Source organism: Anas platyrhynchos, chromosome 3 (genome assembly GCF_047663525.1).
Source record: "Anas platyrhynchos isolate ZD024472 breed Pekin duck chromosome 3, IASCAAS_PekinDuck_T2T, whole genome shotgun sequence".
Lineage (NCBI taxonomy): Eukaryota > Metazoa > Chordata > Aves > Anseriformes > Anatidae > Anas > Anas platyrhynchos.
Window position 1 is genome coordinate 61,796,060 of NC_092589.1, and position 12,951 is coordinate 61,809,010.

At 41.1% G+C, this 12,951-nt stretch overlaps 1 long non-coding RNA gene across 1 annotated transcript in view; it reads left to right on the forward strand.

Moving 5' to 3' along the window:
- Positions 1–8,163, forward strand: part of LOC110351737 (uncharacterized) — a 49,240-nt gene extending 41,077 nt beyond the window's left edge. The window contains exon 3 of the long non-coding RNA XR_011808368.1: positions 8,088–8,163. This is a non-coding gene — a long non-coding RNA (uncharacterized lncRNA). The remainder of the gene's footprint in view (positions 1–8,087) is intronic.
- The last annotated feature ends 4,788 nt before the right edge of the window (positions 8,164–12,951 follow it).

The window sequence follows — 12,951 nt, forward strand, 5'->3', positions numbered from 1 at the left end:
ATATATAAAGAGCTTCTTAGTCCTGTTAGGGGGATTTATGACATCCGCTGTCTCTCTTAATTGAGTTCAGTTTCTTCATATTTGAATACATGGCAGAACCACAAGCCTTGAAAAAAAGGATTTCTGGGTACTTGAGGAGCATCAGGAAAGCATGCAGAAGAAAAGGGGCTTTTCCAATGGCATAAAACCCACTGTATGTGTAAGCTGTCATACTTACACAAGAATACAGGGTAAAACATAAACATGAAAGTTAGTTGGAGGATTGGGAACTAGAGTCTATTCCAGATTCTTTGAACTGGGATTTAAGTTTGAACAAGTCTTCAACCTCCTTGGTATTTAGATTTTCCATCTCTAAAATGGACATAATAATTACCCAGCTAATCCATGGGTGCAGGACTTCCAGACCACATGGATTATCAATTGTCTCTGGCTTGCGGAAAGCACCCATCACTGCACAAGTTGTCACTGATTTTATGTCTTCCCACATACAGAAAAACAGAACAATGCAATATTGCAACTAGTTTTCTATACTAGTGCCCAGGATAGAGTGAAGAATAGTCTAAAGGATCTCAGTAAAATGCCTACAGAGTAAGTGCATGTACTGTCTGAAGCAAAATCTGCTTGTGTCTTCTCTGTGGCAATATGTGTTATGTGACTGGAACAGCTAGAGAATGTCAGCCATCACTGTAGGTAAGTTTTTCTTGCTGAGACATCTCACTTGCTCATCCATGGAAAAATGCTCCTTGGTCAGGCCAGAAGCAGGTCAAAGTAAGCTGGGAGCATGCAAGGGTCACTGATTATTTCTGAGGGTTTAACACCCAGGGCAGAGAACTAGTTCAGACAAAGTGAGAACTGACTGCAACCTTTGCCCAAATCTTAAACCAAACCTGGAGTAACTTCAGTTAATATTCATTTCCCCGCACTCAATGTCTGTGGATGAGACCAGGATAATGTACAACTGAGTGACTCTGCTCCGGTTAGAGCCAGCAAGGACCAGAATGTCCAGTCTTAGGACACTGCCAGGCTGACTTCTGGAAAAAAGGGGAAATATATTCTGAGCCTTGGAAGATATTCAAAACTCTGACAGACCCTGTGAACCTCTGGAAGCTCTAGACTCTCTAACCAATGTACCTCACTCATGCCAGGCTTTGTGTCAACTCTGCACAAAGCTACTTTTTGACTCTGTTGTGTTACTTAACAGTTTACTCACTGAAAATTATTTCAGGTGCTTTTGTTACAGAATATGATGCATTAACTTATTTTTGATAGTTAAATTGTACTGTTTAGATTGATCCACTAAAATTAAAAAGAGACATTTCTGTAACACTTCACCTTATTTTGCAAAACACAGCTAATGTTAATTAAAAGCATTTTTTTTCTTCACTTGATTTAGGATGTATGTATATACTACCATCACACAACAGCACATGCTTAAATTTTTAGGATTATTTGATACCTTCTAGGTATCAAATAATAAGCACACACGTGTGTGCTTTTTCCTTCTGCTGAATGCAAGATTGTTTAACCCTCACCAAAAGACATCAAAGGGTATGATGACTTCATGAAAAATGAGTTTGAGAAGCAACTTGACCATAGCCTACAAATATCTCCCTGGTGGAGCAGCTACTTCTAATACAGAGCTCTTCAAAGAAAAGAGCTAGAAGTATCTTGTGACTGGAAGATTAAGCAAAAACAGTCAATAAGGGTGGATTTTCCATTACTTGAAATCCTGAACTCAAGAACACCTAAGAAGTAATGCTAAAGATGAGGGGGTGAGGCAGCAATAAACCTGACAAGGTTCTGCAGCTGCGTCATGGAGAATATCAGACTAGGTCATTTTACTGATTACTTCTGAGCTTACTGTAATTGTGACTGTGACTCTGAATGCACATACTCCTGAATTTCCACTAAATTCAGAATGGTTTGGACTCTGGTTTCCTATTTAGTCCCATGGAGCAAAGCACAGATACTGATATGAATCCTTATTAAAATTCTACCAAAATCTGATGTAAGAAGACTTGGATCTAATATTCTGACTTTCATGAATTTTTAAACAGTTTTTTTGCTTATTCCAGTGCTCACTTATTTCCTTCCTTGGCCATAATAAATGCAGCTGTTTGCTGCTTTGTAATGAGCAATCTGTAAGGCCTTTATTACACAAATAGCATTTGTATGCTATTTGGACTGGTGTACTTCTACATAGATAAAGCAGAGATGAAATTTCACGTAAGTGTAGGCAAGAAAAGTGTTGGTTTTCACTGATGCTCCCCTGTGACTTTGTTTATACAAGAGGCAGGACTCTTTCAGTAAACATGTGGGTGATGTAGCTGCAGTGTGAAGTGAATCCGTATGAATCCATAGCTATTTTAATGCAGCATTTGCATTGCACTGCAGGTTTGCAGTTTCATTATTCCTGCTGTCTTGCAAGCCACAACACAGTCCTTCAACATATTACATCAGCTGGTCCCATTCAAACAGAACTGTTTCCCAACATCATTAAACACAGCTCTGTTTTGCATTGTTGAAGGCAATGAATCACAAAAGCTGTGATTCATAAAGTTTTGTTCAGTTATGTCCCTGAGCCTGGCTTTGGACTGGGATATGATTCGCTCAGCTCAGAAACAAGTGGAAAACACAGTTAACTCTCTCTGTCCTGTAAGACATGCATTTTTTACTACATGGCAATTATCTTGGAGACTGACGTTTTTTTCAGGTTAAATGGGAGCCACTCAACCATAGATTGGACCTGTATTAATCTTCACAAGTTTTACAAAATCTTGCATACTCACTAGTTCTTCTATTAAATCCAAAGCTCTCCATTTATGCTCACCTTTAAGTCAGTTCTCAGGTCAGCAATAACTTCTGCTTCTCCCTTCTCTGATAATCTTAGGAGAACAAAACCTTGTCATGAGTAAGATCTCCCACAATTTGACAATTGCCAGGGCGAAGCCAAGATATTTTTTGCAAATGAAAGTCGCAGCCTGAATAAAACATTCCTTTTATGAATGGAGGACATTTTTTCAATAACAAGCACCTGTGCCAAGTGGTTTTTTTTTTTTTATATAGCAAAGATATGATGGAAAATGATGGAATAAGTAAGTAACGCAGTTGAAGTCTTGTTATTCTCTGGGGAAAGAATCCTTCAGATCCCACTGGGGTATCTGTACAGGAATTCTGGAGAAAGAAAAGTATTTTGCAAAGCAAGGTAACCCTCTTCCCTTCAGACATGTATAAATCCATCTCCTGCTTATGCTGCTGTAGTCCAGGCTTCTTTTCATCTTACTAAGGAAGTTCTTTTTCATGCAAGACTACGCAATCTTATCTTCAGGTCTTGAAAAAACACACTTCCCATGAGAAAGATCAGACTTTCTGGAAAGTAGCATAGCAGAAAAGAAGCTAAAGGGTGGAGGTGGAGGGACCAAAAGAAGTGAAAAAGAAAAACAAAATATATGCTTTTTTCATTTATGGAGCAATGCAGGGGCAGCGATGCTTCAGGTTTGTCATCCTGCTTCTGTACCTCTTCAGAAATTATGATCTAGGACATAGCGAGACATCTGTCTAAAAAGCATGTTGTTTCTGACCTTTATAACACAAGCATGGGACTTTGCATAGGCTGAATCCTTCTGAGAGCCAGGAAGGGAGAACAGAAATGTAGACAGGTGTCTTAATTAACATCTGCATTGTGTGTTTGCAGTAGTAACAGTATGGAAATTTGTGCTTCCAGCTCTGGGATCCCGCAGTCCATTATACTTAGTACAGGGGCCTCTGATGCAGAGTGCTGGGTGGAGAAACATAGTGGCTGAAGAAAGTCTTGCAGCACAAGAAATAGTCAATGGGCTTCTCTCAGCTTTGCAACTCACTTAATTTTGGTCCTTCAAGTTGTCTTGACCTCAGTATAAACAATCCCACTGCAAGTTATGTTTTATTTTGTTTTGTTTTTTAATGGAAATTTGCACCAGTGCTTCTTCCACCCACAGGCAGAGCTCAGAGTGCCCACAGTTTTTAGAGCTCCACCTATGTAAACTTTTGAATGTTCTTTCACAGATCTGCCTGGGAGCACCTGCCAGGAATACATTGCAATAGCCATGCCCTGGTTTGGTAAACTTCAGATTTCAGACTCACCTAGGGTTCGTGCTTTGAACACCTGCACAGGGCAGTCCAGGCTGCTTTCATTTCAGATGCTGTGGCTGACTGCAGTCACTTGAAATGATGGTAGCCCTTCCTGGGCACTAGACACTGTGGTGGTGTTTTGGTAGCTGCTTAGGACCTGTGGCAACATGGCTTGGCTCCAGAGACAGTAGTGTCTGGGGAGGATAACACTGCTGAGACTTCAGCACTGCTGAAGCAGTTGCACCAGGAGGAATGTGGATGGTTCCCATTCATTTTAATGAATAATTACCTTTAAAATCTGATTATAGACATTTTAGTGTCACTAATATTATTTAGGTTAGCATTTCACAAGCACAATGCACAGAGATAATGCATGCTCAGCCCTGTCACATCCTGTCGTTCTCTTCATTTGAAGGGACTATCTACAGGAGTGAAGCTGTAAGTCTGGAATATATTAAGTGCCATAAAGAATTCAGTGACTTGTTTAGATAATTGAGAATCTCAAATGAAAACATTTTCATCCCACTAGCAAAAATGTGCTGGATCCCAAGACTGTGTCTTAGTAGGGTAGGTCTTCTACAGAAGTCCATGAGGAACCAGTGAAGGCATATAACCTTAATAAATGAGCATCATTTGGTATCTGTGAGCAACACTTTTTCTTTTTAATACAAAGTGGCTGTGGTGTTTAGTCTAGGTAATGTATTCTGCTTCCACTGTTGGTATTGATGTCCTTTCAAGTGAACAGAATATGTAGCCATTAATGAGTTCTTTCTGTTGAGATGTTCAGCAATGAAATAATTAACAATGTTGATGTGTAAATTAGGCTTGAGAGTTTAAATTGCCATTGAGATGAATGAGATGGATCACAGTTCTCTGACTTGGTTCAGCAGAACAGATGAGGACTGGCTAGATGCTAAACATAGCAGTACTTCCATTAAAAGCACATGCAACCACAGGCAGTCACTCTGTCTGCTTTGTCTCTCTTCCTATTTTTCTTTTCCAGGCAGCCTCCAGACTTAGAAAACACAAGAGGTGTTGTGGCTGACAACAACTGTGTGCCTCAGTAAAAAAGAGCAGAGAAGGAAGTGTTTCAGCTGTTATTTTTTAGGGGTTAGAAAGATTGCTGTCTTTTTACTCTTCCTAAAATAAGAAAAATAGGATCATGCAATTAACATCATGTTTGCACAAAATATATGAAGCATTGATATTCAGTGAAAATCAGTCAAGTGTTGCTTGCACTGACACATGAACTTCTGACCTCAACTTCCCTTTATCTTCTCCCAGTGGCACTGAGATCACAGCAATGCTGAAACAGATTAATGCCTCTAAACTCTACTTCAGAGACAGATCCTCTAGCGTGGTTTACTTCTTGCAGACTGGAGGCTGCAGTTTTCCACAGCTGACTGCTAAGACGAGGCTTAGTGGGAGCTGTGCCACTCACCATGGAGACTGGCTTTTTATGGTCACAGTAATGGAGTACTAGAAAAGTGGGAAGGGAGATGTTGTGCTTCATGGAATGAAAGAATGTGTTGTTTTCTACAGTGAGTCACTATTGTATGTATATTGTTATTAAATATTTGACTTGCTGATGTCTTATCTGTTGTGACTTAAGTGTACTTAGCTAGCACAAAGACTTGGCCACTAGCATTAAACTGTTTGCCTCCTCATTGAACTCTAGGCTTGAGCAAAGTCAGATGGGAAACAGACAACCCAGCATTTTCCAAACACCATGAAAGGCATAGTCATTAAGTCACAGAGAAGTAGCAAAATTTTTCCTCTGCAAGTATTATTAAGGGGAAAATAACAAAAATGAAGCACCTACAAAAGACTTTTTATTCCGTGCGTATGGTTGCCTTGTACTTTTTGTCACATTTAAGACATGAGAATCAGCAATGTTTATGCTTCATGTGAAATTCCTATATTTAGAAAATGGACCAAGAACCTATGTGATCCTGCTGGGAGTCACTGCTTTTAATAAGAGGGGCCTCCCTTCTGTTTTTTTTTTTGTTTTTTTTTTTTTTTTTAGCATAAATATGTTTCCTTAGGACTTGCTGCATATGTGTAGTCCACCTCTCCTTCTAACTGCTGTGTACTTCTCTGCTGTAGCAATCACCATAGCTCTGGGGCCCCTAAGATATATAATTGATAGTTGTGTCATATTCAGTCAGGAAATGTTCTGTACAACTTCCCAGCACTTCACCTTTCCACATTTTTGACTGCAGACCTCTTTTTTTCATGACAAGGTGACCAAGACAGTTTTCCTTTTTAAAGGGCTCTGTTAAGGGACAGAGTTCAGAGTTTGCAGTTTTCAATACTCAGCCTTTTATTGCTTATGGACACTGTGCACATTACACTTTTGTCCTTGACATGGCTTTGTAATATATTTTTAGCATATATTGTTTTGCACATATGCAAAGTTATGTTTTTCTGTAGGGACAGATCCATACCTTTTCCTTCATTGCTTTTCTCTGAGTTTTCTGAACTTGTGTTCTTCTGAGCATAATCACAGTTCTGCCTGGAATACATCAAATTAAGCACTTTTCCTCTGACTCTCCCTTCATCCACACCTGCCTTCTATTCCTGTGCTACTTCAGTCCTACTGTCCCTCTGGCTCTTAACTTCAATCACAGAGCTTTGCAGCGGCTGGAACCGTGGCTGTCTTGAATGTCTATTTCTTCCTTGTTATTCATAAAGCGCTTAATCTCCTGAATAAAATGTCAGAAATATGTCATCAGAAAAGTGAGCCATCTTTTCAATGTTTTAAAGCCTTGGGCATCCTCAAGAAAGCTTCACACCTTTTTGGAGTGTGTGTAACAGTAGGTGAAGCTGCCATTTAAACTGGGAATCTTTTGAATGAAAGTGCTTCTTAAACTAAAACTGTGAAGAACTTCGGAGTTGAAGTCTACTCGAGTGATTTGCCTAAGTCCCAGATTCACACTGATGTGCTCTTTAATCCTTCAGGACTACTGACTTTGAGAACATTGCATTTGTATGAAGACGTATTTAAGTTTTGATGTGAGCAAGAAATATTCTACTATTTTTGGACAATAAAAGTGTAGCCTGTGATTTAGTGGCAATTCTTTACCTTGTTTTTCTGTAGCAAATCATTTGCTCTTTGGCTGCTGCTTCTTGTCCTGATGCTGAATGCAGTATTTTGGTGGGGTTGAGAGCCTGTGAAGCACTTTGGGATAGAGGGGGTTAGCAAATTTGTGGTGCTGCTGGCTATCTCCACACTCACAGTCAATTTGTCCCCCAGAAGGAGCAGCACTGAGGCCAGCGGCCAGTGCCCTTGCAAAACTGGTGCCAGAGAACAGTCCTGCTCTCAGTTCTCCCAAATTCTTTCACAGCTCTGATCCAAGCCTCTTGTATGAGTAAGGGCGATGCAGAAGGCAAGCAGTTAGATGTACCATAGTAGCAGGGATGAGGATGGAGTGATGAAGGTGAGCACATGTTAATCAGGAGGGCAACAGGGGCCTGTAGCTCCCAGGTTGGCAATACAAGGATATGTGAAGGGATTCACTGTGCTTCTTCTTCCCCAAACTCATCCCCAATGAGGCCTTCCCTGCCAGGCCACTGTGTGTCTCTCTGCAAGCAGCCCCATGTCAGCAGACAACCCCACCAGGACCTGCCATTTTCTTACCCCTTCCTTACCCACCTCAGCAGGGCCAAGGCAGGAGAATGGGGCAACTGGCCTGGTCCAAGGCGGTAAGGTCAACATGCACACTTTGAGGAAAAAAAAAAACAAAACAAACAATTTAAAGCATGATAAGGCACAAAGCCTTCCTCCTTTCTGGAAGATGACAGTACCTGGCACCTCATAAGTTTGCCCCGATAATGGACACAGCTGGACTGGGGCCTTGAACTGCCACTTACCATGTTTTCTTCAGATGGAAAATAATCTTGGTTCAGTGCTGTAAGACAACAGCACAGCATTTGAGGCATCTCTGGTGACTCGATGTGTTCCTCCTTTTTTGCAGGCGAAAGAGCCCCACAGCAGGGGAGAGCCGCTGCCCAGGTCCGAAACACGGCCCCTCTGGGGCAGCGACGACACAGGTAGGGGCTGGGCTGCACATGGGGGCTGCGGGGGGTTGTTTTTCCACAGATTCCTTCAGGGCTGTGGTGCTTTGTCCCAAGGCCAGGCTTCATTGGAGGGTGTTTTTCATGTTGAAATGAGATGTAGACTGTCACCCGCTGTGTGTTTGCTGGACAACAGCAACAACAACAACTTCTGCGTAGGAAGGCTGAAGCACACAATGTGCTGCACAAGGGCTCCTGAGGAATTAAGCTATGGCATAATGAGGAGAAACAAAAGTATTATAGCAAATCCCTTGGATAAACCACCAGCCATGCTTCGGCATCGACCTGCTGTGTGGGCAGAGCTCTCATGAGCTGGCAGGAAGAGCCCTGCAGGTGCATGGAGACCAGGCGCTGTGTGTGAGGAGCTGCATTGGTTTCACGAGAAGGAAGATAGTACAGTGCAGACAGAATAATTGAGAATGTGAGCTCACACACATCCTTCTTACCCTGTTGCCTTTTTGGTTTGGGTCTTTGTTTGTTTGTTTGTTTTTGTGCTTTGTTTGTATTTCTTTTAGCCTTATCATAAGCCTAGATCTTATTTACAAGTTTAAAGCGTACCAGATTAATTTAGTCTTGGTACTGTGGTTGGGTGGCATGTTAAAATTGCAGTTAAGCTAAGAAAAAATGCTGTGGCTACAGACTGCAAATGTCCTGGTAAACATGCATGGCAAGTATCTGTCAGATCCTGAGGCAGATTTCACTTAACTGTTTGGGGATTTTCTTCCTGCTCTCTTTACCATTTTTGCAGCTGTCCCTCTGGGAAACATCCCAGAAGCCTCTGTCCCCATTAGGAGGAAATATTTCACTTCCTCACTTTGATTTTGAATGCTTAATGCTTCTGTATAATTCCCCTGACCTATAACCAGTCTTGGCTTCTGTGCATACAGAAGAAATGCTGATCTAGATGATAAACTTTTATGAAACCACTTTAGAAATACATCTGATTAAGTAAACACACTAAATGTGAGATACTACTGTGGTCTGTAAATTTTTCAGGTTACATTGATTCGTAACCAACATTAGCTATAGTCATAACACACTTTTTCTAAAATATGGGAGCCCACCCAGGATAGCTCCACTGATTTAGCTAAGTTGCATGATGCTTTATTCTTTCTGAATTGCAGCAGGGCAAGGACCCACTTGACCCCTCTGTCAGCAGCATGGGCAGTGTAAGAGCTGTAAATGAACTTCCTACTTGCTCCTGCCTGTTCTCTGCCAGAAATTGTTCCTTCAGTTAGGTCAAGAGCTGGCTACAAGTGAAATGACCCAGTTACAAATGCAGTATTTAGGCATTTGCACTGTGTTTACATGGCAACATTGGGTGTCCTTGGGGGTGATTGCGACAGGCAAAGTAATTGCTCAGTCAGAGCATGAGGAGCAAAAAAGGGCAGGATATAACCATGAGATTAAATAATTTCTCCAAATGATCTTCAAAAGCTTTATCAAAAAATTATTGGCAATGGAGGTGTGGGTTGCTGTGTTTTTTCTTACCTGGATTGTTGAAGCATCTAGGATAAATTCAGGGAAAATGGAAAAAGTGCTCATGGTTTACTGCTCTAGGAGCTAATCTCAGGGTAGCTGAACTTTAAAGACTCTTCTGCTAGGACACAACTGCTTTAAACTGGTCCTTCAATGTAAGTTTGTACTGACTGGCCAGCTGGGGCACTTAGTGCAACATGTTAATTCACATTTGATTTTTAAATGTTTTCCAATGGTTCTGCTTAAGAAGTATTTAACAACTACCTCACCGTATCAATTAAGCGAACTTGACTGAAACACAATTATATCACCATAACAAGCTTTGGAGCCAATTCTTAGGCACCTGTAAGAATGCTGTTAGAGGTCTAACACAGTATTTCTTTCCAGGTTTCTAGAACTGCAGTCAAAAGTAATTTTCAGGACTGAAGGGGTCCTGAATTTTTTCACTTTACTTGCATACTGGCTCTTGGTTATGCCAGAGGACTTAAACTGCTTTGAAGCAAAAGCTTGAATTCTTGGTTTCCAAACCCAGAGTGGAGTGAGTCTTACAATTTGGCCGTTTTGTGCTCTGTTTACATGGCAACATTGGGTGTCCCCAAGGATGATTGCAACAGGCAAAATAATTCCTTGGTCAGAGCATAACGACCAAAAAAGGGCAGGATATAACCATGAGATTAAATAATTTCTCCAAATGATCTTCAGAAACTTTATCAAAGATCCATCTGTCTTAATAAAAGAGCAGGAGCTCTAAGCCTACTGTGACCTTTAAAAGAAGCGTATGAATTGTCTACAGATTCAAACCACAGCTAACATTTATAGAATTCTCCCATTATTTATCTTGTAGAAGTATATATAAGGTATCTCTTGGGTTTGCAAAGGGAATGGAAATAAGCAAAAGCTTGCCAGCTATGGTTTCCACCAGTAGATAATCTGGAATTAATGTTTATAACACTGAACAGTGGCACAGCCAAAAAGATGTTGCCTCACTGACAACTCTGCCTTCGTTAGAGCTCCACCAGGTCTTAAACCATGGAGGAGAAATGCCCTCCCCACATCAGTGCCAATACAAAAGGAAAACTGCAGGACTTAGGAGACTGTCCCTACACCTTTGCATTTCCACACACATTCACTGAGCTCAAAGATACACTTGTTAGCAAGAAGCAGCTCTTACTTTTCTACATCATTTATCTCAAATTGTTCTTAATAATTTGGATCTGAAGTGCCTATTAAATAAAGCTTAAAAATGTGTGATACTTAATGCCTCTGGTTTACGGTGCCAGGTTTACAGGAGTCTTGCCAATTCTTACAACTAGATGATGATTTTCATGATATTTCGAGTTTCCCTTGCATATCCTTACTTGCTGATGTTTAGATATTTAGTACTTGTGTCTGAAGAGAAAATGTGAGACGAAGCAGTTGGAAGCTCTGAAAACATACAGCAAGAACAAACTTACCGTTTATTATTTTTATTTAAAAGTTATGCATAATCCAGTTTTATAACTTGGGAAGACTGTCTGGACTCATGGTTTTGGAATGCTTTAGGTTGGCAGCACCTTTCCCAATAGTGGCCACTTTATTTCCAATTCTCTGCACCTGTCTACTCAATTCAATTCATTACAGCATTTTGCAACTGAGCAGGGAGTGCCACTTGCGTATCCAGCACAGGTTTGCTGTAGTCTGAGAAGTGAGCAGTTATTTGTGCCACACACAGTTGGAAATCAGCTGTCCCTGGCCCAAAATAATGCAGTTCATGAGCTTAGCTCTGTGCTTGCTAACTCACCCTAATAAAAATTCATGTATCTCCTCAATTTACTGCAGCCAAGTCACTCCCAGATGTCTGAGAGGGTCAAGGGCCTCGCAAGATCATGATCTAGATGAATAACATTTTACCAATTTAGAAGGGAATGTTTAGGCAGAAATACCCTAAAGAAAAGCGTCATCAAAGCCATGACTAGGCAGTAAGTGTCATTATTTTAGGTAGCAGAGAGACATGTAATCCAGGATAGCTCCCCGGGGACACGGGTGCTGGCCTGGATCTTGAACTCTGGCTTCCATGTCCCCACACCGGCTCCAGTGTCTCTGCCTGGCTCTGCACCCTGCCAAGCCAGCATGCCCATGAAGGCATCTCTTCCCACGTAGGGTGTTGGGGACCTATGGTGTAGTCAGTTCTCTCATTTTGTGTTTGTTGAGGCTGGCTAGATCTCCACAAGTGGTGTGATTTTTGACCTTCGTACTGAGTAGGTCTATATTAATGATTTTCATCACTGAAAATGAGATCTACAGTGTTTACTCAACCAGTTTAAGCGAAGGAACTTGGGAGCTTTCCCAGTCATTTTGTCTTCAGGCTACAAAACTTTTTTTTAAAAAAAAAAAAAAACTTTTTTTTTTTTTTTAAAAAAACTAGTCTGCTTCCCAAATACTATTTCTCATTGTTATCTCTGTAGCATTCATTCAAATCAGCATTCAAAGTTAGACATAGTATTACATCTGAAACATTCAAGAGTCATGTGGTAACCTTCTCTCTCTTGTCTCTTCACCCCTTCTTTCCCATTCTCAGACTTCAAAATGGTGAACCCTTAGTTTGGCTTGAGTTTGTTTGGGTCATATTTCACCATGAGGGCTACAAACTTACTACTAAGAGAGAAGGAAGGAAGGAAGGAAGGAAGGAAGGAAGGAAGGAAGGAAGGAAGGAAGGAAGGAAGGAAGGAAGGAAGGAAGGAAGGAAGGAAGGAAGGAAGGAAGGAAGGAAGGAAGGAAGGAAGGAAGGAAGGAAGGAAGGAAGGAAGGAAGGAAGGAAGGAAGGAAGGAAGGAAGGAAGGAAGGAAGGAAGGGAAAAGGAGGGAGGGAAAGGAAATGGACGGAGGGAGGGAGGGAGGGAGCGAGGGAGGGAGGGAGTTTTTTTTGAGATTGAGATCCTGTGATTCATTTGCATGTGTTAACACCTACTGGGCCCTATTTTCTGCTACTTATGCCAAAGCTCTCCAGAATGCTACTGCTTAAATTTGATATCATTTTGTACCTACCTTGGTATTCACTGTGGCAGATATCAGTGATTACCAAAGAGGCAAACCAACAGATAATCACTCTATTGGGTTTTCAGGTTTATTGCAGTCAATAACATTGGTAATTTTATATAGCTCTCTGCTACACTTTAAAGTTAATATTCCCTTGAACAAAGCGTGAATGGAGGCATAAAAGGTTGAGGTTTAGTTTTTTGCCAGTTTATCTACAGAGAGTATGCATGGGGAGATCTGTTTTTGCCATGGGAATGGATGGACTGTCTCC